The sequence below is a fragment of the Carcharhinus amblyrhynchos genome, chromosome 10, assembly GCF_965287045.1.
Source record: "Carcharhinus amblyrhynchos chromosome 10, sCarAmb.v2.hapA, whole genome shotgun sequence".
Lineage (NCBI taxonomy): Eukaryota > Metazoa > Chordata > Chondrichthyes > Carcharhiniformes > Carcharhinidae > Carcharhinus > Carcharhinus amblyrhynchos.
The window spans coordinates 107,994,012-108,018,036 of NC_137333.1; the positions used below are offsets into that span (position 1 = coordinate 107,994,012).

General features: G+C 46.9%; 1 protein-coding gene across 1 annotated transcript in view; it reads right to left on the reverse strand.

Moving 5' to 3' along the window:
* ilk (integrin-linked kinase) overlaps window positions 1–22,608 on the reverse strand; it is a 114,919-nt gene extending 92,311 nt beyond the window's left edge. Inside the window, exon 1 of the mRNA XM_080197780.1 lies at window positions 22,533–22,608. The gene's annotated coding sequence lies outside the window, so the exon portion shown is untranslated. The remainder of the gene's footprint in view (window positions 1–22,532) is intronic.
* Window positions 22,609–24,025: the final 1,417 nt, after the last annotated feature.

Sequence of the window (24,025 nt, forward strand, 5' to 3'; positions counted from 1 at the left end):
TCATTCTGATAAGGTCATAGCTAAGAGTGAAGTTTAGCAACAGAGTAGGAATCAGCCATTCAGCCCTTCGAGCCTGCTCCACCATTCAACTGGATCGTGGGTCATCTGGTTGTGGTCTCAATTCCACTTTTTGTCTGCCCTTCCCCTTAACTTTTGATTCCCTTGCCTAATAAAAATCTATCTGTGTTTTATGTAATTCAAAGAGGCAACCTTCACTATTTTGCAGGGAACAGAATTTCACACAATGAATCTTTGGGAGAAAATGTTTCTCCTCATCTCTGTCTTAAAAAGAGACATTTTAAAACAGTGACACCTAGTTTTAGTCTGCCTCACAAGAGGAGACATCCTCCCAGTATCCACTCTGTCAATTCCCCTCAGGGTTTTAATATTTCAGTAAGATTATCTCTCATTATTCTAAACTCCAATGAGTCGAGGCCCAACCTGTTCAACCTCTCATCATCACCCTTCATTCTAGGGATGAGTTGTGTGAATGTTCTCTGAACTACTTCTAAATAAGGAGACCAAAGCTGTACATTGTATTCCAGATGTGGCGATCTCATCAATGCTCTGTACAACTGCAGCAAAACTTCCTGACTTTAATTTTCCATTCCCCTTGCAAAAACACCAACATTCCATTTGCCTTCCTAATCACACATGTACCTACATACTAATGTTTTGTGCTTCATGTACCAGGGCACCCAGCTGCTTCTGTACCTCAGAGTTGTGCAATGTCTCTCCATTTATCTAATTTGCCGCTTTTTTTATTCTTCCTGCCCTCTACCAAATTTTTACCCATTCACTGAACCTGTCTATATCCCTTTGCAGACTCTATCTCCTGTTCACAACTTATTGATCTTTCTCTACACTCCAGCTATGACTGTAACACTACATTCTGCACTTTTTAGTTTCCTTCTCTATGTACGGTATGTTTTGTCTGTATAACGCGCAAGAAACAATATTTTTCACTGTATATTAATACATTTGACAATAATAAATCAAATCAAATACTTTCCTACCTATCTGTATGGGTCACTGGTAAACTTATCAACCATATATTTGATCTCTTCATCCAAGTCATTGGTATCAATTATGAATAGTTTAGGTTCTAGCTTTGATCTCTGCGGCACTCCACTCATTAGACCATGCCAATCCAAAAAATATTTGTGCCTCCTCTCTGCTTCCTGTTAGGTAACCAGTCCTCTATCCAGGCTGTGTTATCCCCTACACCACATGCTTTTCTCGTGGGTAACCTTTGATGTGCTACCTCATCACATGCCCATAATGATGTTTGCAGAGCCAGAGACTGGAGCAGAGTTTTAATTTTGTAAACTGCTCTGGTGATCACAGTGTGATTCAGACTGGCGACAGGCAGAGTCAGCCTGATCACAGTGTGATTCAGACTGGCGACAGGCAGAGTCAGCCTGATCACAGTGTGATTCAGACTGGCGACAGGCAGAGTCAGCCTGATCACAGTGCGATTCAGACTGGCGATAGGCAGAGTCAGCCTGATCACAGTGCGATTCAGACTGGCGACAGGCAGAGTCAGCCTCAGCTCCTGAACCTCAAATTTTATCCAGTGATTTCTGGTGAGAAAGCAGAGTGTGCCTGGACACAAAATAAAAGCAGAAATAAACTCAGCCGGTCTGGCAGCACCTGTGGACAGAAAGAGTTAACATTTGGAGTCCAATATGACTTCTTTCTCTTTCTGTCTCTCTCCACAGACACTGCCAGACCTGCTGAATATTTCCAGCATTTTCTGTTTTTATTTCAGACGTCCAGCACTCGCAGCATTTTGTTTTTACTTTTTTTTTTATTCAAAGGATATGGGTATTGCTGGCTGGGCTCATCCCTATCTTTCTTTAAAATGACTGCATTTCCGAGGGCATTTTTTTAAAGAATCAACTACATTGCTGTGGGTCTGGAGTCACATGTAGGCCCGACTGGGTAAGGTTGGCAGATTTCCTTTCCATAAAGGACATTAGCAAACCTGATGAGTTTTTATAAGTCAGCAATGCTTTTAATTCTAGATACTTTGTTGAATTCATATTTCACTGCCTGCTGTGGCAGGATTCACGTCCAGAACCCACTACACTGTATCTCTGGATTCCTAGTCCAGTTACAATAACACTGTGCCATCACCTCCCCTTCAGGAGTTGATTTAGCTCAGCTGACTGTACGGCTGGTTGTAATGCAGAGTGATGCCAACAGACTGAGGTTATTCATGAAGGTCCCACCTTCTCAACCTTGCCCCTTGCCTGAGGTGTAGTCACCTTCAAGTTAAATCACTACCAGTCAGCTCTCCCCTTTACGGTCATCTGGGACAATGGCGACTTTGCCTTTTATTTGTGTGCTTGGACACGATCAGACTTGGCTGCAGTTGTTTCTGACACTCTGAGGTCCCAGTGTAACTGAGGAGCCAAGGCTCTGACAGGCCTCAACGAAGAGTACTGAAACCCAACAGTAAATCAGTCCCGGCAAAAGGCCTTCTGAAGAAAGAACTGAACTCCAAGGCATGTCCAGCAACGAGACAAAGCTCTATATACACTGCACACAGTCAGCAAGGTTTAAAAGTTACTGCAGTTAATGGTTAGCGCAGCCTGAAAGTAAATTCCGTAATCAGGTCGCCCACAGAAACAAATCTATTGATGTCAAAAAAGAGTGCTGTGATAAGTGATTCTTTAAACACCTTCAGGGAGTTAAACCCAAGAATGCAGAGGGCAGCAACTGGTGCTATCTGACAGATGAGGACGTTGAACAAATGCAGCCCCAGAAATATAAATAGTTCATTTTAAACCAGGGCTCAGAGATGAAAGGTTTGCTTTAGGACAGTGGAATGCTGTTCTCCCCTCAGCCTCCCACCCTCCAATCCAGAGACTTCCCCACACAGGCTTGACATCACCCGGGATGGGGGAGGGCTGACAGATACAATTTGGGTTTCAGATTTCTGAACATTGGGACCTCTTCTGGGGCAGGTGGGACCTGTACAAGAGAGACGGGTTACACCTGAATACGAGGGGACGAATATACAATATAGGTTTGCTAGAGTTACTGGGGAGGGTTTAAACTAGATTCGCAGGGGGGTGGGAACCAGAATGCCAGAGCAGATAGTGGAGCAGAGGTGAAAATAAATGATGTTAATAGTTCATGCAAAATCACAAATAGAAGGATTGTGTGTGATGGTAATAATCTTCTGTGGTGTGTCTATTTCAAAACCAGAAGTATTGTGGGGAAGGCAGACAAGTTGAGGGCGTGGATTGACACATGGAATTATGACATTATAGCCATTAGTGAAACTTGGCTACAGGAGGGGCAGGGCTGACAGCTCAGTATTCCAGGGTTCCAATGTTTCAGACATGATAGAGGCAGAGGGATGAAGGGTGCGGGGGTGGCATTGCTAGTCAGGGAAAGTGCAGCAGTGCTCAGGCAGGACAGATTGAGGGCTTGTCTACCATGGCCATATGGGTGGAGCTGAGAAACAGGAAAGATATGACCACATTAATGGGGTTGTATTATAGACCACCCAACAGTCAGCGAGAATTAGAGGAGCAAGGTAGAACATACAAATGCTCCCAAATACCCACATTAGCCCAACCCGAATGCCCCCCATCACCCCAGTAAGCAGTAGCAAAAACAATGTGTACAGTAATGAACACTGGAGATTTGTCCACCTTCAATCCCACTAATCCCACTGGAGGGGATCCAGAGGAGATTCACTAGGTTGATTCCAGAGTCAAGAGGGTTGGCTTATGAGGAGGGACTGAGCAGACTGGGGCTAAGATAGAAGCAGGGAAATTGTTTCCTTTGGTGGGTGAAACTAGAGCTAGGGGGCATAGCCTCAAAATAACAGGAAGCAGATTTAGGACTGAGTTGAGGAGGAACTTCTTCATACAAAGGGTTGTGAATCTGTGGAATTCCCTGCCCAGTGAAGCAGTTGAGGCTACCTCATTGAATGTTTTTAAGGCAAGGAGAGATAAATTTTTGAACAGTAAAGGAATTAAGGGTTATGGTGAGCAGGTGGGTAAGTGGAGCTGAGTTGACAAAAAGATCAGCCATGATCTTATTGAATGGCGGAGCAGGCTCGAGGGGCCGGATGGCCTACTCCTGCTCCTAGTTCTTGCGTCCTTAATTTCCCAAAGCCATTTTGCAGCCTCCCACCCATTGACTCTGTCTACACTTCCCGCTGCCTCGGAAAAGCAGCCAGCATAACCAAGGCCCCAATGCACGCCGGACATTCTCTCTTCCACCTTCTTCCGTCAGGAAAAAGATACAGAAGTCTGAGGTCATGTACCAACCAACTCGAGAATAGCTTCCTCCCTGCTGCTGTCAGACTTTTAAACGGACCTACCTGCACCCTATGACAATAATACTACATTCTGCACTCTCTCGTTTCCTTCTCCATAAACAGTATGTCTATATAGCATGCACGAAACAATATTTTTCACTGTATACTAATACATGTGACAATAATAAATCAAGATTTCTTTCAGTTCTTCACCAAAACTTGTGTTTCTCAGAATTTCCAGTACATTATTAATGTCTTCCTTTGTGAAGACAGAAGGAAAGAATGAAATTAGTTCCTTGGCCATTTCTTTATTCCCCATTATGAATTCCCCCGTTTCTGACTGTAAGGGGCCTACATGTGTTTTGTCAATTTTTTTCTCTTTACATACCTGTTGAAATCTTTAATCAGTTCTTATGTTCCCTGCTAGTTTACTTTCATACTCTATTTTTCCCTTCTGAATCAATCCCTTGGTTTTCTTTCGCTGAATTTTAAACTGCTCCCAATCCTCAAACCTATTGCTTTTTGTTGCCAATTTATATACTTCTTCCTTGAATCTGATACAATCTCTAACTTCCCTTGCAAGCCAATGGTTTGGCTACAATTCCCTTGCCACTCTTGCACCAAATAGACAGTTTTGGAGTTCACCTATTTGTTCCTATTGAGTACAGACCCTATTTGGGTTTGTACTCGTTGGAGTTTAGAAGGATAAGAACATAAGAAATAGGAGCAGGAGTAGGCCATCTAGCCCTTCGAGCCTGCCCCGCCATTCAATAAGATCATGGCTGATCTGTCGTGGCTCAGTTCCACTTTCCCGCTTTCTCCCCATAACCCTTAATCCCCTCTCTTATCAAAAACCCATCAACCCGCGTCTTAAAAATTTTTAGCGAGGCAGCCCCCACCACTTCAACGGGCAGAGAATTCCAGAGATTCACCACCCTTTGAGTGAAGAAGTTCCTCCTCAACTCTGTTCTAAACCGCCCCCCCTTTATCTTGAGGCTGTGCCCCCTAGTCCTACTGTCTTTTTTGAGCGGGAAGAGTCTCTCCACCTCTATCCTATCCATCCCATTCATCATCTTATACGTCTCAATGAGATCTCCCCTCATTCTTCTAAACTCTAACGAGTACAAGCCTAGTTTATTCAGCCTCTCCTCATAGCTCAACCCCCTCAACTCCTGTATCAGCCTAGTAAACCTCCTCTGCACTCCCTCCAAGGCCAAAATATCTTTGCGCAGGTGCGGCACCCAAAACTGCACACAATACTCCAGCTGCGGCCTCAATGCGGCCTTATAGAGACGTATAAGATAATGAAGGGGATGGATAGGGTAGAGGTAGAGAGATTCTTCCCGCTCAGAAAGGACAGCAGGTCAAGACAGCACAGCCTCAAGATAAGGGGGGTGCAGTTTAGAACGGAGTTGAGGAGGAACTTCTTCACTCAAAGGGTGGTGAATCTCTGGAATTCTCTGCCCATTGATGTGGTGGAGGCTACCTCGCTAAATATATTTAAGTCACGGGTAGATAGGTTTTTGGCAGGCAAGGGAATTAGGGTTATGGGGAGAAAGCGGGAAGTGGAACTGAGCCACTTCAGATCAGCCATGATCTTATTGAATGGCGGGGCAGGCTCGAAGGGCTAGATGGCCTACTCATAAGAACATAAGAAGTAGGAGCAGGAGTCGGCCATCTAGCCCTTCGAGCCTGCCCCGCCATTCAATAAGATCATGGCTGACCTGAAGTGGCTCAGTTCCACCTCCCCGCTTTCTCCCCATAACCCTTAATTCCCTTGCCTACCAAAAACCTATTTACCCGTGACTTAAATATATTTAGCGAGGCAGCCTCCACCACATCAACGGGCAGAGAATTCCAGAGATTCACCACCCTTTGAGTGAAGAAGTTCCTCCTCAACTCCGCTCTAAACTGCACCCTCCTTATCTTGAGGCTGTGCCCTCACGTCCTGCTGTCCTTTCTGAGCGGGAAGAATCTCTCTACCTCTACCCTATCCATCCCCTTCATTATCTTATATGTCTCTATAAGATCCCCCCTCATCCTTCTAAACTCCAATGAGTACAGACCCAGTCTATTTAGTCTCTCTTCATAGTCCAACCCCCTCATCTCCGGTATCAGTCTAGTGAACCCTCCTCTGCGCTCCCTCCAAGGCCAAAATATCCTTGCGTAAGCGCGGTGACCAAAACTGCACACAGTACTCCAGCTGCGGCCTCACCAGTACCCTGTACAGTTGCAGCAAGACCTCCCTGCTTTTATATTCTATCCCCCTCACTATAAAGGCCAGCATCCCATTTGCCTTCTTGATCACCTGCTGCACCTGCAGACTGGGTTTTTGCGACTCATGCACAAGGACCCCCAGGTCCCTTTGCACTGTAGCATGCTGCAGCTTTTCGCCCTTTAAATAGTAATCCCTCCTACTATTACTCCTGCTCCTACTACTTATGTTCTTATGTTCCATGAAAATCTGCCATTTCCTGTCCATTGTCTTTCCTTTCAGTAATGTTTTTTGCCCCTTGCTATTTCTTAACTCGACTCCTACAGATTCCACATCGTCTGTGCTAATATCATTCCACAATATTGTCTTAATATCATCTTCAATCAACAATGCAATTCCACCATCTTTTCCTGTCTGTTTTTCCTAAACATTGAATAGCCCTCAATGTTTAGTTGACATCCTCGCTCACCATGTCTCTTAAATGTCAACTATATATCCCCCTTATCATCTATCTGTGCAATTAATTCATCCATTTTATTTCAAAGTTTGTGTGTTCAGGAATAAAACCTTTTGATATTCCTTGTCCTGTTGCTATTATTTCTTACTGTGTCCTTATCTGATTCTGCCCCTTGATTTCCCTGCCTATCACTTTTCTTATTCTCCTTGCTGTCATTTCCTCTTGTTCTTGAGTTCCCCTGCACTGAATCCTTATATAGATTCCCATCTCTTTGCTACATTAGTTTAAAACTCTCCCCAACCACTATAGCAAGCAGCACCCCCCACTCCCCCTCACCGCCGCAAGAACATCAGTCCTGGTCCTGCCCAGGTGTAACCTGTCCAGTTTGTATAGATCCCAGAACCGTCCCCAATGCCCCAGGAATCTGAAATTCTCTCCCTCGCACCATCTTTTCAGCCACATATTTATCCTACGTATCCTGCTGTTTCCGGTAGTATTACTGAGATAACTATCTTTGACGTCCTGCTTTTTAACTTGCTTCCTAGCTCACTATATTCTGCTTTTAGGACTTCATCCCTTTTTTCACCAATGTTGTTTATACCAATGTGTACCACGACAACTGGCTGTTCACCCTCCCCTCTTCAGGGCAGTTTATTGCTTGCTGTTTGTCAAACTGCTCGAAACGTTAAAAGTGTCCTTCTGTCGGTGCTCCCCTCTTTCGGGCCTCCCAAGCTCTACAGAACTCTGACATCAAAATCAGACAAAATCTCACACCGTTCAAGAATGCAGTCACAAAATGACCTAAGTGAAAGTGGATTTTTCTAATAATGGAAGAAAGACACAGTTCTATTATTGAAACCAGATGTAGCATGAGGTTATTTTGTTATTTCTAGGTCACCATAAAATAAAAATGTCAAAGTGGCTTAATGAAGTAGTGTTTCTCATTTGAGGATGGAATGAATTTGAAATTTCAAAAAACAAACTAAAATGAGGCAAAGCCTCATTCCATTGGGAACAGGAGGAAGCCATTCGGCCCTTTTAATCTGCTCTGCTATTCCATTAGATCAAGGCAGATCTGTACCTCAACATCATACCCAGCATGTCCCATGAATGAGTTTTAAAAACCTCACAGTTCCTCCTCATAGCAATTAACGCCCAGAGTCCTGAGGAATAACTGCAGCTGATCTTGGAGGAATCATAATTACAGAGTTGCGATATACAGGCCCACTGGCATGCGGGCACACCCTGGTGTCCATCACAGAATGCATTCTTTCTGTAAGTATCACAGCTTGGTATGGCTCCTGCTCTGACCAAGACCACAAGAAACTACAAAGGGTTGTGAACATAGTCCAGTCCATCACACAAACCAGCCTCCCATCCATTGACTCCATCTGCACTTCCCACTGCCTTGGGAAAGTAGCCAGCATAATCAATGTAGTAGTTTATTTGTTAGTCACAAATAAGGCTTACATTAACATTGCAATGAAGTTACTGTGAAATTCCCCAAGTCGTCATATACTGGTGCCTGTTCGGGTCAATGCACCTAACCAGCATGTCTTTCAGACTGTGGGAGGAAACCGGAGCACCCGAAGGAAACCCACGCAGACACAGGGAAAACATGCAAACTCCACACAGACAGCGACCCAAGCCAAAAATCAAACTCAAGTCCCTGATGCTGTGAGGCAGCAGTGCTAACCACTGTGCAAGGACATCATGCACCCAGACACACACTCTGCTACCTTCTTCCATTGGGAAAAAGATACAAAAGTCTGAAGTCATCTATCAACCAGCTCAAGAACAGCTGCTAATCTGCTGTCATCAGATCTTTGAATGGACCTACCTTATATTAAGTTGATCTTTCTCTACACTCTAGCTATGAATGTATCGCTACATTCTGCATCCTCTCCTTTCCTTCTCTATGTACGGTATGCTTTGCATAGCGCAAAGAAACAATACTTTTCATTGTATAACCAATATACTTGACAATAATAAATCAAATCAAGCCAACCAGGTCTCAATTATGGATTAAATACTACCCACCACCTTGTTTGTCTGGTTTGGAAAAGTCAAAGGCATTACAGTGGTGTTTGATCCCTTTAAATAAGCACCTTCTGGCAACTCCTACAACTGAGTGAGCTCGACGTGCAGAGGTTCCTCGGGCTTAACAGACAAAACATCCCTCCCCAAGGAAGAGACTCAACAACCTCCATCTCTGGTGTCTATGATAATGTCTTCGGCATTACATGGAAAGACAAAGTGACAAATGAAGCAACCTAGAATGCTAGTTCTAATCAAACAAAGAGTGCATCACTGGTTTGGGCAGGGTGGGAGATGGCTATATTCCCAGAGGAATGCTCTATGGAGAGATAGCCTGTGCCAAGAGACCAGTCAGATACCCAAAGCTGCGGTTCAAAAATCCTGTCAAAAAAGACACAAAAAGCTCAACATCGATCAGGACAAGTGGGGAACTGACAATTAATGCAAATAGTGACACCAGCTGTGGGCAAGAAGCCACCATCATGATGGTATGTGGTTTCAGAAGCTGTGAAGCAGACACCAACCCTATAAACAAGACCTCAGCAGGACACCCTGCACCATCAACAAGGGACTACTTCGTGTCTGGCACTTGTAACAGACTCTGCTATTTAGAATCAGCTTGTTCAATCATAACTGCAGCAGATGATGTCATCTGACCTCACCAAATTTCTGAGGCTGCATTCCTATCATTTTCACATGTGGAAGCATAACAATCATTCCTATTCCTTCAATTCGGAGAACAAATCTGCACACAGTATTCCAGGTATGGTGTCACCAGCTGTAGCAAGACTTCTTTATCCTTTACTCCAATCCCTTTGCAATAAAGATCAACATACCATTTGCCTTCCTTACTATACCTGAATGCTAATTTTCAGTGTTTCTTCTACAAGTACACACAAGTTCCTCTGAATATTAGACCCTAAAATTATAGGAGCAGAATTAGGCCATTCGGCCCTTCGGGTTTGCTCCACCATTTAATCATGGCTAATAAGTTCCTCAACCCCATTCTCCTGACTTTTCCTCATAACCTTTGATCCCCTTACTAGTCAAGAACCTATATATATCTGTCTTAATGACACTCAATGACCCGGCTCCAAAGCTTTCTGCAGCAATGAATTCCACAGATTCACCACCCTCTAGCTGAAGAAATTCCTCCTCATCCCGGTTCTCAAAGGTCATCCCTTTACTGAGGCTGTGCCCTCGGATCCTAGTCTCTCTGACTAATGGAAACACCTTACATAAGAACATAAGAAATAGGAGCAGGAGTCGGCCATCTAGCCCTTCGAGCCTGCCCCGCCATTCAATAAGATCATGGCTGATCTGTCATGTCTCAGTTCCACTTTCCCGCCCTCTCCCCATAACCCTTAATCCCCTCTCTTATCAAAAACCCATCAACCCGCGTCTTAAAAATATTTAGCGAGGCAGCCTCCACCACCTCAACGGGCAGAAAATTCCAGAGATTCACCACCCTTTGAGTGAAGAAGTTCCTCCTCAACTCTGTTCTAAACCGCCCCCCCTTTATTTTGAGGCTGTGCCCCCTAGTCCTACTATCCTTTCTGAGCGGGAAGAGTCTCTCCACCTCTATCTTATCCATCCCATTCATCATCTTATACGTCTCAATGAGATCTCCCCTCATTCTTCTAAACTCTAACGAGTACAAGCCTAGTTTATTCAGCCTCTCCTCATAGCTCAACCCCCTCAACTCCGGCATCAGCCTAGTAAACCTCCTCTGCACTCCCTCCAAGGCCAAAATATCTCTGCGTAAGTACGGCGACCAAAACTGCACACAGTACTCCAGCTGCGGCCTCACCAATGCCCTATACAGCCGCAGCAAGACCTCCCTACTTTTATATTCAATCCCCCTCGCTATGAAGGCCAGCATCCCATTCGCCTTCCTGACCACCCTACCCCCAACTCCATGCGCCCTTACCTTCTGCAATAACCTCTTGTGAGGCACCTTGTCAAACGCTTCCTGAAAATCAAGAAAGACCACATCCACCGGCTCTCCTCTATCCACCGCCCTAGACACATCCTCGTAGAACTCCAATAAATTCATCAGACGTGACTTCCCCTTAATGAAACCGTGCTGCGTCTGCTCTATCAAGCAATTCCCCTCAAGATGCCTCGCTAATTCCTCCTTGATGACGGATTCTAACATTTTACCTACAACAGACGTTAAACTAACCGGCCTATAATTCCCTGCCTTTTGCCTGCCACCCTTCTTAAACAACGGCGTAACATTAGCCGCTTTCCAATCTTCTGGCACTTCCCCGGAATCCAGCGACGTTTGGAAAATAACCACCAAGGCATCCACTATCACCTCCGCCATTTCTTTCAGAACCCTCGGATGCATTCCATCCGGTCCTGGGGACTTGTCCACAATCAGCCCCTCCAGTCTGTCGAGCACCGCCTCTCTAGTAACAATAACGTCATTGAGACCCTCCAGTCCTACCACCTTTCCATCGCTAACACCCGGCAAATTATTCACGTCTTCCTCCGTGAAGACCGAAACAAAAAAGTTATTCAAGACCTCAGCCATTTCCCCATCCCCTACCACTAAGTCCCCCCTCTCATCCTCTAAGGGTCCAACGTTCACTCGAGCCAGCCTCTTCCTTTTTATATATTTATAAAAACTCTTGCTATCCTTTTTCATATTAAGCGCTAGCCCAGCTTCATAGTTTCTCCTACCCTTCTTTATCAACTTCTTTGTCAATCTTTGTTGACATTTAAACCTCTCCCAATCGTCCTCTCGCCCACTACTCTTAGCTACTCTAAACGCCTCCGCTTTTAACACTTCCCTTCACCTCCTTCATTATCCACGGCTTATTACCTCTCCTCCTACGGTCCTTTTTAACCATCGGAATAAATTTCTGCTGAGCACCAAGAAAGATCTTGGAGCCGACGAAGGAGCGAGCTATCTTGGATCTGTGCTATGTAATGAGGCGGGTAGAATTAGGGACCTTGCGGTGAAGGATCCTCTTGGGGAGAGTGATCATTGTATGGTGGAGTTTCTGGTGCAGATGGAGGAGGAGAAAGTGGGTTCCCAGACACGCGTCCTTTGTTTGAACAGAGGGGAGTACAGTAGGATGACAGAAGAATTGGCAAATGTGGACTGGGGGAGCGCGTTGGAAGGTAGGTCTGCTGAGGAGCAGTGGAGGATCTTTAAGGAGACCTTTCTTGAGGCCATTAGGAGAGAATTAGGAAGCATTGGTTGGACTAGGAGATTACAGGGACTAGGAACGTCTGAAATGTGGAGTTTTTTTCAAGGAGCAGCTACTGCGGGTCTGTGATAGGTATGTCCCTGTCAGGCAAGGAGGAATTGGTAGGGCTAGGGAACCGTGGTGCACTAAAAAAGTTGATTTGTTGGTTAGGAAGAAGAAGGAGGCTTATGTTCGGATGAGGCTTGAGGGCTCGGGTAGTGCAGTAGAAAGCTTTAGATTGGCTAGGAGGGAGTTGAAGAGGGAGTTAAGAAGGGCTAGAAGAGGGCATGAGATGACTTTGGCAGATAGGATTAAGGAGAATCCTAAGGCGTTCTATAGGTATGTCAAGAACAGAAGGTTGGTTAGGGCAAGATTAGGGCCAGTTACAGACAGTAGGGGGAAGTTGTGTGTGGAACCGGAAGAGATTGGAGAGGCATTGAACCATTATTTCTCTTCGGTGTTCACGCAGGACGATATGAATGTAGCTGAGGAGGTCACTGGGGTGAAGGGGTGTAAAATAGAAAGTATTGTAGTTGATACAGAGGATGTGTTGGATATTCTAGATGGGTTGAAAATAGATAAGTCCCCTGGTCCAGACGGGATTTACCCTAGGATTCTATGGGAGGCAAGAGAGGTGATTGCAGAGCCACTGGCTCTGATCTTCAGGTCGTCGTTGGTCTCTGGTATAGTACCGGAAGATTGGAGGACAGCGAATGTTGTCCCATTGTTTAAGAAGGGGAACAGAGACTTCCCTGGGAATTATAGACCAGTGAGTCTTACTTCTGTAGTGGGCAAGGTTTTAGAAAGAATTATTAGGGATAGGATTTATAGTTATTTGGAGAGTAATGAATTGATTAGAGATAGTCAGCATGGTTTTGTAGCGGGAAGGTCGTGCCTTACTAACCTTATTGAGTTCTTTGAGAAGGTGACCAAAGAGGTGGATAGGGGTAAGGCAGTAGATGTGGTATATATGGATTTTAGTAAGGCGTTTGATAAGGTTCACCATGGTATGCTTCTGCAGAAAATGCAGATGTATGGGATTGGTGGTAATTTAGGTACTTGGATCAGGAATTGGTTAGCAGATAGGAGACAGAGGGTGGTGGTTGATGGTAATTATTCATCATGGAGTTCGGTTACGAGTGGTGTGCCTCAGGGATCTGTTTTGGGGCCACTGCTGTTTGTAATCTTTATTAATGATCTGGATGAGGGTATAGTTGGGTGGATTAGTAAGTTTGCTGATGACACCAAAGTCGGAGGTGTGGTAGATTGTGAGGAAGGGTGTCGAAGTTTGCAGGGTGACTTGGACAGGTTGCAGAGCTGGGCTGCGAGGTGGCGGATGGAGTTTAATGCGGAGAAGCGTGAGGTAATCCATTTCGGTAGGAATAACAGATGTGTTGAGTATAGGGCTAACGGGAGGACTTTGAATAGAGTGGAGGAGCAGAGGGATCTAGGTGTATGTGTACATAGATCCCTGAAAGTTGGGAATCAAGTAGATAAGGTTGTTAAGAAGGCGTACGGTGTCTTGGCGTTTATTGGTAGGGGGATTGAATTTAGGAGTCGCAGCGTCATGTTGCAACTGTACACAACTCTGGTGCGGCCGCACTTGGAGTACTGTGTGCAGTTCTGGTCCCCACATTACAGGAAGGATGTGGAGGCTTTGGAGAGGGTGCAGAGGAGGTTTACCAGGATGTTGCCTGGTATGCAGGGGAGGTCCTATGAGGAGAGACTGAGGGATTTGGGGTTGTTTTCACTGGAAAGAAGGCGGCTAAGAGGGGATCTTATAGAAACATATAAGATGATTAGAGGTTTAGTTAGGGTGGATGGTGATAGCCTGTTTCCTCGGATGGAGAAATCTAGCACGAGGGGGCATGGCTTTAAATTAAGGGGTGGTAGTTATAGGACGGATGTCAGGGGCAGGTTCTTTACCCAGAGGGTGGTGAGGGACTGGAATGCCCTGCCTGCTGCAGTTGTAAATGCGCCTAGTTTGGGGGCGTTTAAGAGATTGGTGGATAGGTTTATGGACGAAAAGGGATTGGTTTAGATTAGTGGGTCAATGTTTTTTTTTTAAAAATAAGACTGGTCGGCGCAACATTGTGGGCCGAAGGGCCTGTTCCGCGCTGTAATGTTCTATGTTTTTCTTGGTGCTCAGCAGAAATTTATTCCAATGGTCAAAAAGGACCGTAGGAGGAGAGGTAATAAGCCGTGGATAACGAAGGAGGTGAAGGAAAGTGTTAAATTAAAAGCGGAGGAATTTAGAGTAGCTAAGAGCAGTGGGCGAGAAGAGAATTGGGAGAGGTTTAAATGTCAACAAAGATTGACAAAGAAGTTGATAAAGAAGGGTACGAGAAACTATGAAGCTGGGCTAGCGCTTAATACAAAAAAGGATAGCAAGAGTTTTTATAAATATATAAAAAGGAAGAGGCTGGCTAGGGTGAACGTTGGACCCTTAGAGGATGAGAGGGGGGACTTAGTGGTAGGGGATGGGGATATGGCTGAGGTCTTGAATAACTTTTTTGTTTCGGTCTTCACGGAGGAGGACGTGAATAATTTGCCGGGTGTTAGAGATGGAAAGGTGATGGGACTGGAGGGTCTCAATGACATTACTGTTACTAGAGAGGCGGTGCTCGACAGACTGGAGGGGCTGATTGTGGACAAGTCCCCAGGACCGGATGGAATGCATCCGAGGGTTCTGAAAGAAATGGCGGAGGTGATAGTGGATGCCTTGGTGGTTATTTTCCAGACGTCGCTGGATTCCGGGGAAGTGCCGGAAGATTGGAAAACGGCTAATGTTACGCCGTTGTTTAAGAAGGGTGGCAGGCAAAAGGCAGGGAATTATAGGCCGGTTAGTTTAACGTCTGTTGTAGGTAAAATGTTAGAATCTGTCATCAAGGAGGAAATAGCGAGGCATCTTGAGGGGAATTGCTTGATAGAGCAGACGCAGCACAGTTTCGTTAAAGGGAAGTCGTGTCTGACAAATTTACTGGAGTTCTACGAGGATGTGTCTAGGGCGGTGGATAAAGGAGAGCCGGTGATGTGGTCTTTCTTGATTTTCAGAAGGCGTTTGACAAGGTACCTCACAAGAGGTTATTGCAGAAGGTCAGGGGACATGGAGTTGGGGGTAGGGTGTTAGCGTGGATAGAGGATTGGTTGTCAAATAGGAGGCAGAGAGTGGGGGTCAATGGGTGCTATTCAGATTGGCGGTTGGTGACTAGTGAAGTGCCCCAGGGGTCGGTGCTGGGGCCTCAGCTATTTACCATTTATATAGATGATCTGGAGGAGGGAACTGAGTGCATCGTGTCAAAATTTGCTGATGACACCAAGATTGGTGGAACGGCAAATCGTGCGGAGGGTGTGGAGAGTCTGCAGAAGGATCTAGATAGGCTGGGCGAATGGGCCAGGAACTGGCAAATGGAATTTAATGTTGGCAAGTGCGAGGTGGTCCACTTTGGTAGGAATACTGGTAGGAGGGATTATTACTTACGGGGCGAAAAACTGCAGCAGGCGACGGTGCAGAGGGACCTCAGGGTCCTTGTGCATGAGTCGCAAAAACCCAGCTTGCAGGTGCAGCAGGTGGTCAGGAAGGCGAATGGGATGCTGGCCTTCATAGCGAGGGGGATTGAATATAAAAGTAGGGAGGTCTTGCTGCGGCTGTATAGGGCATTGGTGAGGCCGCAGCTGGAGTACTGTGTGCAGTTTTGGGCGCCGTACTTACGCAAGGATATTTTGGCCTTGGAGGGAGTGCAGAGGAGGTTTACTAGGCTGATGCCGGAGTTGAGGGGGTTGAGCTATGAGGAGAGGCTGAATAAACTAGGCTTGTACTCGTTAGAGTTTAGAAGAATGAGGGGAGATCTCATTGAGACGTACAAGATGATGAATGGGATGGATAGGATAGAGGTGGAGAGACTCTTCCCGCTCAGAAAGGACAGTAGGACTGGGGGGCACAGCCTCAAGATAAAGGGGGGGCGGTTTAGAACGGAGTTGAGGAAGAACTTCTTCACTCAAAGGGTGGTGAATCTCTGGAATTCTCTGCCCGTTGAAGTGGTGGAGGCTGCCTCGCTAAATATTTTTAAGACGCGGGTTGATGGGTTTTTGATAAGAGAGGGATTAAAGGTTATGGGGAGAGGGCGGGAATGTGGAACTGAGCCACGACAGATCAGCCATGATCTTACTGAATGGCGGGGCAGGCTTGAAGGGCTAAATGGCCTACTCCTGCTCCTATTTCTTATGTTCTTATCTCCTTAAAGATCCTCCACTGCTCCTCAGCAGACCTACCTTCCAACGCGCTCCCCCAGTCAACATTCGCCAATTCTTCTCTCATCCTACCATACTCCCCTCTGTTCAAACAAAGGACGCGTGTCTGGGAACCCACTTTCTCCTCCTCCATCTGCATCAGAAACTCCACCATATAATGATCACTCTCCCCAAGAGGATCCTTCACCGCAAGGTCCCTAATTCTACCCGCCTCATTACATAACACTAGATCCAAGATAGCTCGCTCCCTCGTCGGCTCCAACACATACTGTTCAAGGAAACTATCCCGGCAGCATTCCAAGAACTCCTCCTCGAGCCCACCGCGTCCAACATGGGTCGACCAATCAATATGTAGATTGAAATCTCCCATAATTACAGCCGTTCCATTCCTGCACGCCGCACTTATTTGCGCGTTAACAGCCCGCCCCACCTCCAGATCATTATTCGGGGGCCTAAAGACGACACCCACCAGTGTCTTCCTCCCTTTGCTGTTCCTAATCTCCACCCACAATGATTCCACGTTCTTCTCTTTGGTTCCTATATCATCCCTTGCTACCACCCTGATGCTATCCTTAATCAGCAGAGCTACGCCCCCCCGGCTTTTTCCTCCCGCCTATCCTTCCTAAACACTTGACACCCCTGGACATTCAGCTCCCAGTCCCTGTCACCTTGCAGCCACGTCTCTGTAATGGCCACCAGATCATATCCATTTGTGCTGATCTGCGCCACCAGCTCATCCACTTTATTCCGAATGCTTCGTGCATTCAGATAAAGCGCCTTCATCCCAGCCTTCACCTGGACCCTATTTGCCAGAACGCCACCAACCATACTCACGCCCCCTACTCCCTTTATTATTCCCCATGTCCACTCTATGCAGGCCTTTCAATCTTCAGGAGACAAAATTGCTCCTCCAATCACAAATTCTGTCCCTCTCACACATGCTACTGCAGCTCCACAAATCACAGGTTCCCTCTCACTTGCTCCTCCAGTCACAGATTCTACCAAAATAATTCTAAATTCAGAACTGGCTTGAAATTGGGAAAGTTCCAGATCCATTTTTTCAGTGAGGCTACCAATCGAATCTTACGCACTCCGCAATAAAAAACCCTCGATCTGATTTCTGCCTGTAGGGAAGAGTGGGTGGGGCCTAAATCATCCAGAAGCCAGCTGATACCACCAGAGGGCATCACTGCACATGTGCAGGTCTCTTCTCTGAGACTGGCAAAGACCTGTCACTGCCTCTGGTGCTTCAGCCAACCCTGTGGCCACCCCTCCCTGCCCCTGATTGCTGTGCAGAGTGTGCAGTGGAAGACTCCTCCCCCCATCTCTGGCTATGCGGCGCATTCCCACCCTTCTCCCACCAATTGCTGTGCAGAGTGCATAGTGATCCTCTGCCCTGCCTCCCTCATCTGGCCCTGCCCCTTGGCGTTGACTGGCTGGCAGTGCCAGGGTCTCTTACAATCTCACCAGCTCGCCTAGCACATCAGCTGGAAGGGTGCAGTGGTAAGATCGTCCACACTGTATCTGGAGGAGCAGCGAGAGTGGGAGGAAGCGAACCTGCGATTGGAGGAGCTGAAGCAGCCAGCGTGAGAGAGGCAGAATTTACGATTGGAGGAGCAGCTCTTCCACTTGCTGTTGCCCCAAACACAACTCGCGCTGCTCCCACTCCCACTGACAGCACCGTTGCATTTTTTAAGCCCCGTACCAGCCCAGAAGCACATACTTAAAATGGTGGATTTACGAGATCCTAATGTCAAAAACACACATGACAGCAGAAATTTCATCCCTGTAGCCCAGAGGACCAACCTGTGTGTTGTAAAGTTGTGGTGTAACTTTCTTGCTTTTGTACTCCATACCTCTATCTAAAAAGCCCAGGAATAAGTATGATCTTTTTCTCAAACAGCCTTTTCAATTTGTCTTTTCACCGTCATAAACCTCATATTTCTTTGTTTCTGCACCTCCTTTAACATTTTACAATTTGAAATTGACGCTCATTCTTCTGACTAAAATACATCACTTCAAATGTCTGTCCTTTAGGTTTCATGTTTTGTGTGTCTGCCCATGTCAACAGCTTTCTGAAGTTTGATTATCACTCTGTCGTCTGTTACCAGCCTCCCCATTCGTTAGTCAAATTGACAAGTTTCACATCTGCTGCAACCTATGTATCGGCAACACCATCAATTGCTGCGTGCTGCTGGAAATCACATAAATATGAACACTTACAAATTTCACGCCTTTGAAAAATTATTCTGCTTTTCTATTCTTACAATCAAGGTGAACACTTTAACACTTACTCACGTTATACTTCCATCTGCCATCTTATTGCCCTTTCACCTAACCTCTATATCTTTTTGCAGCCTCTTTGTGTCCTCCTCACAGACTGCATTCCTACCTAGCTTTGTATCATAGGCGTGACCTATATATGACTCCAGATCCACAGCAATGTGGACTCATAACTGCCCTCTGGAAGCCACTCCGTTCAAAGGCATTTGTGGATGGGCAGCAAATACCAGCCAGGCTGCCATATGAAATAAAAAAACTGACTGCTAACTTGAAGATGGCCATCTACCCCTACTCTCTGCTTTCTGCCCATTAGCCAATCCTTCAACCAACCTATTAACATTTTGTGTGAATCCGAATTGAATGCCTTCTGGAAAACCAGGTATACAACATTTATTATCTCCCCTTTCTCTACTCCAGCAGTTACAACCTCAAACAACTCTAATAAATTTGTCAAACAGGGTTTCCTTTTCATAAAACACGTTGACTTTTCCTAGTCATTCTTTGCTTTTCAATGTGCAATGTTAAGACTTTTTCCAACAACCTGACCTGGAACTTTATTGGCATTTCTTCACTGTCACTGACTCAAAATCCTAGAAATTCCTTTATTGGTAATGAGAACAATGGGAATTATAAGAACTAGGAGCAGAGGAGGCCATTCAGCCCCTCCAGCCTGCTCTGCTATTCAATACGATCATGGCTGATCTCATCTCAGCCTCAACTCCACTTTCCTGCCCATTCACCATCGTCTTCATTACTCATTAAAAATCTGTCCACCTCTTATTTAAAGTTACTCCAAGTCCCAGCATCCACAGACTCACTTTGAGAGAAGTAATTTTTCCTCATCTCTGTTTTAAATCTATAACCCCTTATCCTAAAACTATGACCTCTTGTCCCAGATTGCCTTACAAGAGGAAACACTCTCTCCATGTCTATTTTATCCATCCCCATTATCACCTTGTACACCTCAATTAAATCACCTCTCATTCTTCTAAACTCCAGGGAGTATCGGCCTAAACTGCCCAATCTCTCTTCATAAATCAAACCCCTCATCTCTGGAATCAATCGAGTGAATCTCTCCTGAACCGCCTCCAATGCAACTCCATCCCTCCTCAAGTAAGGAGACCAAAACTGTGTGCAGTATTCTAAGTGCAGTCTCACGAATGCTTTGTACAAGAGCAGCAACACTTCACTACTTTTATATTCCTTCCACAATAAATGCCAAGATTCAATTTGCAAATGGAAGGAGGCTATTCAGCCACGGTGTCTGTACTGACCCCCGAATAAGCAACTCACCTACTGCCAGTCTTCACCTTCTCCCTGTACCCGTCACATTCATCCTTTTCAGATAACAATCCAATTTCCTCTTCCCTGCTGCAACTGAACCTGCCTTCACCATACTTTCAGACAGATACATTCCAGATCTGGCAGTTCACCTCTAGGTGCAATGTGGGTTTACTGACACACAAGGGCTGTAGTGGTTCAAGAAGGTAACTCATCAACTTCTCAAAAGTAATTAGGGATGGGCAATAAATGCATTAAAAGATGCTATTTAATGCCCTGTTTATGAATTATAGACACTTTGCAGAAATTAAATATCAACTTTCATTTAATGACAAAAATACAAAGGCCTCAATCAGTAAACCTAGGAAATAGGAACAGGCCATTTGGCCCCTCGAACCTGCTCCACCATTTAAATAGATCCTGCCTCAATTAATAAAGGCAAGTATTCCATATGTCTTAACCATCTTATCTACTTGTCCAGTTACCTTCAGGGGTCTTTGGACCTACACGCCAACGTCACTCAACCTCTCTACTTTCCCGGGCTGACCATTCATTGTGTATTCCCTTGACTTGTCAGTCTTCCAAAAATGCATTACTTCATACTTTTCAGGGTTAAATTCCATTTGCCGCTGTTCTGTCCATCTGACCCGCCATCTATATCATCCTGTAATGTACGGCTTTCCTCCTCACTATTTACCACACCACCTATTTTTGTGTCATCTACGAACTTATTGGTCAGGACTCTCATATTCCCATCTAGATCATTAATGTACACAACAAGGGACCCAGCACCGATCCCTGCGGTACATCATTAGAGTGGAGATGCTGGTAAACACACTAAGAAGTTTCACAACATCGAGTTAAAGTGCAACAGGTTTATTTGGTAGCACAAGCCACTAGCTTTCGGAGCATTTGTGAACAGAACTCCCACTCACCTGACAAAGGGGCAGCGCTCCGAAAGTTAGTGGCATGTGCTACCAAATAAACCAGTTGGACTTTAACCTGGTGCTGTGAGACTTCTAACTGCATACATCATTGGATACAGACTTCCAGTCACAAAAACAACTCGTGACTTTCACCTTCTGCCTCCTGTCACTCAGCCAATTTTGGATTCAATTTGCCGAATTGTCCTGGATGCCGTGGGCGCTCAGATTCTTGATAAGTCTCCCATGTGGAACTTTCTCAAAAGCTTTACTGAAGTCCAAGTTGACTACATCAACTGCACTGCCCACATCTACCCACAGTCACCTCCTCAGAAAATTCACTCAGATTTATTAGACATGATCTCCCTCTGACAAATCCACGCTGACCATCTCTGATGCGTTCTTGTCTGGTTTGTTCTGTCCCACTCAATGTTTTACAATAGTTTCTCTACCATCGCTGTTCAACTCACTGGCCTGTAATTTCCTGGTTTCTCCCTGCTTGTATAATGGGACATTGTTAGGCACAGGATTATTACGGGGTTAGCTGCCAATGTAGAATCAGAAACACAGAGTGACCAGGATCGGATTGAGTTTTTCACTCAGAGGGTGGTGAGTGAATGGAATCGGCTGCCGTCAGTGGTGGTGGAGGCGAACTCGCTGGGGTCTTTTAAAAGACTTCTGGATGAGTATATGGGATTGGGGGTTATAGATAGGTCTATGGATTGGTAGGTGTTGATGTGATTGGCGCAACTCGTGGGCCGAAGGGTCTGTTTGTGCTGTAGTGTTCTATGTTCTATGAATGGTAGAGCAGGGCCCAGAGGCTGAGCGGCCTCCTCCTATCAGGAAGAATTGACTCCCAGACCACCAGCCATTTCCCAAAGTTCCAGTGGACCTACCAGCGTCGAATTACTGCCCCGCTCCCCCGAGTTACTGCCCCGCTCCCCCGAGTTACTGCCCCGCTCCCCCGAGTTACTGCCTCGAGTTACTCCCCCGCTGCCCCGAGTTACTCCCCCGCTCCCCCGAGTTACTCCCCCACAACCCCACTGCTCCCAACATCATACTCTTGTCCCTGGGTACCAGCTACCCTCGCCATCCAATTGCCCCTGGTAACCGGCTGCCCCCCCCGCCCCATTGCCCCTGGTAACCGGCTGCCCCCCCCGCCCCATTGCCCCTGGTAACCGGCTGCCCCCCCCCGCCCCATTGCCCCTGGTAACCGGCTGCCCCCCCCCGCCCGCCCATTGTCCCTGGTAACCGGCTGCCCCCCTGCCCCATTGCCCCTGGTAACCGGCTGCCCCCCCCCCGCCCCATTGCCCCATTGCCCCTGGTAACCGGCTACCCCCCCCCGCCCCATTGCCCCTGGTAACCGGCTGCCCACCCCTGCCCCGTTGCCCCTGGTTACCGGCTGCGCCCCACCCACCCCCGCCCCATTGCCCCTGGTTACCGGCTGCGCCTCCCCCCCGCCCCGTTGCCCCTGGTTACTGGTTACCGGCTCCCACCCCCGCCCCGTTGCCCCTGGTTACTGGTTACCGGCTCCCACCCCCGCCCCGTTGCCCCTGGTTACCGGCTGCGCCGCCCTGTTGCCCCTGGTTACCGGGTTCCTTACCCACTGCTGCTCCGGATTCACCCCGAAGTCGGGAAACTTTCAGAGACTTCGCGCCTGCGCAAATGGAGCGGCCACGCCCGCCAGAGCCGCGCGTGCGCGGCGCCATTTCACTTCGGAACCAATCCGGATCCAGCCTCAACGGTCTAGGACCGGACACCCCCTCCCCGCTACACCCACCCTCCCCCCCTCCCCCCACCCTCCCCCCCTCCTCCCCTCCCCTCCCCCCCTCCTCTCCCCCCCTCCTCCCCTCCTCCCCTCCCCTCCCCCTTCCCCTCCCCACCCTCTGACAGTGCGGCGCTCCCTCAGCACTGACCCTCTGACAGTATGACACTCCCTCAGCACTGACCCTCTGACAGTGCGGCGCTCCCTCAGCACTGACCCTCTGACAGTATGACACTCCCTCAGCACTGACCCTCTGACAGTGCGGCACTCCCTCAGCACTGACCCTCTGACAGTGCGGCGCTCCCTCAGCACTGACCCTCTGACAGTATGACACTCCCTCAGCACTGACCCTCTGACAGTGCGGCGCTCCCTCAGCACTGACCCTCTGACAGTGCGGCACTCCCTCAGCACTGACCCTCTGACAGTGCGGCGCTCCCTCAGCACCCTCTGATAGTACCACTCCCACTTCATCACTGTGAGACATCAACCTGCATTATTTACTACAAACTCTGCAAGCTGCATCATCTTTCAAACCTCTGACTCAGAGGTGAGACTAATCTGCAATGAGCAATGGCTGACACCTACAATGAAATCTCAGGCAGTAATTTTACCCTAACCCCTGCCTGCAGGCATAGGTATGCTTAAATGGAAGATTTATACTGGGCACATCGATCAGCAAAGATTTTCCAGTCATGATGCACATACCTGAGGGACAAATAACATGGTTTCAAACAGCAATCTGTATCGGTCAGGTGTGAATAATGGAATGGTTATAGCACAGAACATTAGTACTCGGAGCAGGAGTGGGCCATCCAACCCCTCGATTCTGCTCCACCATTTACTAAGATCATGGCTGATCTTTTTGTGGACTCAGCTCCACTTACCCGCCTGCTCACTGTAACTCTTAATTCCTTTACTATTCAAAAATGTGTCTATCCTTGCTTTAAAGACATTCAAGGAGGTAGCCTCAACTGCTTCACTGGGCAGGGAATTCCACAGATTCGTAACGCTTTGTGTGAAGAAATTCCTCCTCAACTCAGTCCTAGATCTGCTTCCCCTTATTTTGAGGCTATGCCCCCTAGTTCTAGTTTCACCCACCAGTGGAAACAACTTCCCTGCTTCTATCTTATCTGTTCCCTTCAGCCCCAGTCTACTCAGTCTCTCCTCATAAGCCAACCCTCTCCACTCACCTTATGAATCTCCTCTGCACCCCCTCCAGTGCCAGTATATCCTTTCTCAAGTAAGGAGACCAAAACTGTACACAGTACTCCAGGTGTGACCTCAGCTGCAACATAACCTCGCTGTTTTTAAACTCCATCCCTCTAGCAATG